Source organism: Gossypium raimondii, chromosome 4 (genome assembly GCF_025698545.1).
Source record: "Gossypium raimondii isolate GPD5lz chromosome 4, ASM2569854v1, whole genome shotgun sequence".
NCBI classification, from domain to species: Eukaryota; Viridiplantae; Streptophyta; class Magnoliopsida; order Malvales; family Malvaceae; genus Gossypium; species Gossypium raimondii.
The window spans coordinates 18,236,060-18,240,814 of NC_068568.1; the positions used below are offsets into that span (position 1 = coordinate 18,236,060).

General features: G+C 32.5%; 1 long non-coding RNA gene across 1 annotated transcript; it reads left to right on the forward strand.

The window, feature by feature from the left end:
- Positions 1–338: 338 nt before the first annotated feature.
- On the forward strand, positions 339–2,652 carry LOC128040394 (uncharacterized). The gene is made up of 3 exons (XR_008195036.1): positions 339–687; positions 1,658–1,744; positions 2,540–2,652. It is a non-coding gene; the product is annotated as an uncharacterized LOC128040394 (long non-coding RNA).
- The last annotated feature ends 2,103 nt before the right edge of the window (positions 2,653–4,755 follow it).

The window sequence follows — 4,755 nt, forward strand, 5'->3', positions numbered from 1 at the left end:
GGTAATTGGGAAAGGTATCTACCTTTAATTGAATTTGCTTATAATAATGCTTATCATCCAAGATTAAAATGGCTCCGTATGAAGCTTTGTATGGTAGAAAATGTAGAACACCATTATATTGGACAGAGCTCAGTGAAAAGAAGATACACGGAGTTGATTTGATTGGGGAAATAGAAGAAAAAGTAAGGCTGATTCGAGATAGTCTAAAAGCAGCTTCCGATCGTCAGAAGTCATACGCCGATCTTAAACGAAGGGAGATTGAATTTCAGGTGGGTGATAAAGTATTCTTAAAAGTGTCTCCTTGGAAGAAAGTTCTCCGGTTCGGTTGAAAGGGTAAATTGAGTCCAAGATTTATCGGACCATATGAGATTATAGAAAGAATTGGACCAGTTGCTTACCGATTGGCTTTACCACCGGAACTCGACAAAATTCATAATGTATTTCATGTATCTATGCTACGACGGTATCGATCAGATCCTTCACATGTTATTACTCCAACAGAAGTAGAAATTCAGCCGGATATGACTTATAATGAAGAACCGGTTAAAGTATTAGCACGAGAAACAAAGGAGCTTAGAAACAAAAAGGTAAATTTGGTGAAAGTGCTATGGCAAAAGCACGGGATTGAGGAAGCAACATGGGAACCGGAAGAGACAATGAGGAAGCAATACCCGAATCTCTTTACTGGTAAGATTTTCGAGGACGAAAATCCTAAAAAGGGGGGGAGAGTTGTAATGGCCCAAATTTGAGGTTATCGGAACAGTGGTTTCGGGACCACAAATCCGATGAGGAAAAATTTATTTTTCTTTTATTTTTATGGTCTATGATTTCACGGAATGATTTTGTGAAAATTTCGTTCGAAAATTTCGACGTTTGGGCACTCAATTTAGTCAAAAGGACTAAATTGTAAAAGTGTAAAAGTTGAGTTCTACATGTTAGAGGTGTCCAATTGTTATGAAACTTTAAATTGGAGGTCCTTATATGGTAATTATACCATTGGTAACTTGGTAGACAAAAATGGACATGAGATAAGTGAAATAAAAAATTTTTAAGTTAGGGGCAATTTGGTAATCTAGTAATTAAAATGAATTAAAAGGGAAAAAGATGACAAAAATCATCATCTTCTTCATTAGGACGAAATCAGCAAGGGGGGAAGCTATAGTTAGGGTTTTCAAGCTTCCAAGCTCCATAGTAAGTGATCCCAAGTCCCGTTTTTAATGTTTTTTTACGTTTTTAGAGTCCCGGTAGCTTAATTTATCTTATTCTAGCAATAATTTAACCTAGGGTTTATATTTGGAAAAATACCCATAGGTGAAAAGTGTTTATTTTGATGTTTTATGATAGAATATGAAGCTATAAATTATGTTAAACAACTTTTGCTAAGCGATTTTAAGTGAAAACGAGTAAAACGACATAATCCAGAAAATACCTAATGTTCATAAGTACATGTTAGAGTGGGAATTTGATGTTGCCATAGAAGGAAAAATGTTCAGAATGTTATAAAACATAAGAATAAGAGATGAAGTTTAATTTCCGAGCCTTGGGGCAAAAATGTAATTATGTAAAAGTTTAGGGCAAAATTGTAATTTTGAAAAGTTAGAGTCGAGGGCTGTTTTGATGAATGTGATTATTAAATAAGTTAAACTTACTATTTTAGATCAAGAAGTACGAAACTCGAGGTTAGACAAAGGGAAGAATAAAGTTGAAGACTAAGTTGGTGAATTTGGCTATAATTGGTACCGAGGTAAGTTTACTGTAAATAAATGCAATATTTCAATATTTATTATCAATGCTGTTATTTTCCAGCAACTATGAATTTATTTTATGAATTTATTTGATGATGATCTAAGCATGAAATAATAGAGAATTAAAATTAAAAAGTCCCGTTGATACATAAGGATGGTAATCGGATACGAATGTCATGACATTTGGGTAAAGAGATCCCATGTAAGACAATGTCGGGACATGGCATTGGCATCCTTAAGATCATGAGAGGTCCTCAGAAGACCATGTCTGGGACATGGCATGGGCACCGAGACGAGAGGTCCCATGTAAGACCATGTGCAGGACATGGCGTTGGCACCGAGATGAGATGTCCCTATAAAACCATGTCAGGACATGGCATGGGCACTAACATGAGAACATCCCATGTAAGACCATGTCGGGACATGGCTTTGGCATGTTATTATCAGAAGAGACCCGAGTATCCTTATTATTCCAATGTAGCTCAACGAGCTTGTAAACGAATCATGTTCATGAAAGTTCAGTTTAAAGCATAAATGGCAAGCTCAGGTAAGTTACAAGAGTTAAGAACTTATTATACTATCAATTGATGTTCAACGATGCAGCAAGAGTTGAGTAAGTTATGTACACAAGTATTCTAAGTAAACAAGCAAGAGAACTAGTATGAGATTAACTAAAGAGTAAACTAGAGATATAGACATTTGAGTTTAATTATTTAAGTTAAATATTGTTATTTATTTGCTAGTAAACTTACTAAGCTTTATGCTTACTTCTTTTATTTCTCTTTCTCTTATAGTATTGCAAAGCTACTTCAAGGATCCTAAAGAAGTCGGAGATCGTCCACACTATCAACCACAACCGCTTTCGGTATTTTATATCGAATCACGTTTGAGTTATGGCATGTATAGGGATTTAGTTATTTTGTATGTTTATGATTATGATTTTGCTAAAGAATGGTGTGTAAGTATTTGATGATGTATGGTTATTAAAATGGTTAAGTATGAAGGTATTTGTTGTTATAAGAGTCTAGGTGATAAATTATGTATGGAAATCATGAAAGGATGAAATTTTGCAAAGAAACAGAATTCAGGCAGTAACAGTGACGTGACTTTGAAAAATCACCCAAGATAGTATAAAATGAATTAGAGGGTGAATGATATATGGAATTAAATCTTGTTGAGTCTATTTTCATGGAAAAATAACGGTGTAGCGAAAGGAATTTTATATTTTAAGATATGTGAATTTTTGTGAGACAGGGTCAGAACAGTTTTTGGTGTCCCCTGTTTTGAGTTTAGAAAATCATTAAAAATTGTACAAAAATGGTTATGAGTTATAGTTTATATGTATAGATTTCTAATTGAGTTTATTTTCTGTAGAAACAAGTAAGAACTTCATATGAAAATCCTATAGTGAGAAAACTTATTTTAGTGACTAGAGGTCAGGGCAGTCGGTGGTGAAACAGGGAGACTTTAACTAATAAACTGTACTAATTGGCTGAACCAAAAATTCTAAAAATTTTATGGTGAGTAGATATATGAGTCTAGTTTCAGGGAAAATTTACGGAATTAGAGTTCTGTAGCTCAAGTTATAATTAATTTAGTAATGCTGCTGCGATTGGACAGATTTTTGTAAATAGTGAAATAAATTTTCAAACCTAGTTTTTATGCTCCGAATTGGTAAGATAAGCTAAGTAATGCCTCGTGCTCGACTCCGGAAATGGTCTCGGGTAAGGGGTGTTAGAAATCAAGTTCTTTTCTTTTAATTTAGATGTTTTAGAAGTTAGTTTTGTTGAAAATAAGTTGAGGTTTTGGAAGTTAATAGATTTTTTTAGTAGGGTTTATGTTGAATAATGATGGAATTGAGGGTTTATTTGATAAAAATTTTGATTGGAATTGAATAAAGGATTGAATTGTAAACTAAACTATAAGTTTTTAATTTTAGGGATTAAATTGAAATAAATTCGAAATTATGAAAATATGATAAAAATTAGATAGTTACATATAAGTTTGGCAAGAAATTGAGTAGTAAGTAGGTATGAATTGAGAAAAAAAAAATATAGGTTTAGTTAGGATTAAATTGAAGTTAAAGTAAAAGTTAGATGAAAATTTCAGCAAATAATTTGTGTTATGCTAATGATTATGGAAATTATCTTAATTTTTTCGTAGCTAATATCGCACCCGAGGCATCCACAAGGAAAGGAAAAGAAAAAGTGGTCGAGGAATAAACACGAGAATCACGGTTTGTATCACTATAATTCAAACTTTATTATTATTAAGTGTTTAATTTGCTAATTATGTGTGGTAAGTATTTTAAGGTAAGTGTGTAATAAATAATAAATTTATAATGTAGTAATGAAATTGAAACCGATCATCGAACCAATTATGGGATCTTGGATATTGTTTTGATTCTTGAGTGAATTGTGAAAATCTTGAATATTGTTATGTATAATGCATTGAATTGTGAAATTATCAAGTAAAGAATTACGTAATCTTGTGAAACCGATTGAATTAAGGAATTATAATTGATACTGAATTAAGATGGAAATTTATACTGAAAAGTGAATTAAATACCCTATTAACTAGTCGGGCTAGTCGGATATAGTTGGCATGCCATAGGATATGGAATAGTACGGGGTATTTGCCACCATCGATTAGGCACTTATGTGCCGATTATCGTTATCTTATCTTATCGTTACAGATTAAGACTTCGTGTGTCGAATATTGTTATCATTATCGTTATCGATTCGGCACTTTGTGTGTCGAATACGCGATTCTTATATCTGCTACCGAATTCGCATCTTGGTGTGTTTGGTTGGAACTGTATCCGCCGAGTCCGAGTCAAGTTAATAGGATAAATGAAATAAATTTCTTGATAAAACTAATCTCGAATGATATATTATATGTGAAGAGTGAAATTTGAAATAAAGAAAGAAAAAAAAGAATGATATTTATATATAATTAATTGCTAATATTAAAGATTGAATTGTTTATTAGTAGTGATAATTGTGTTGAA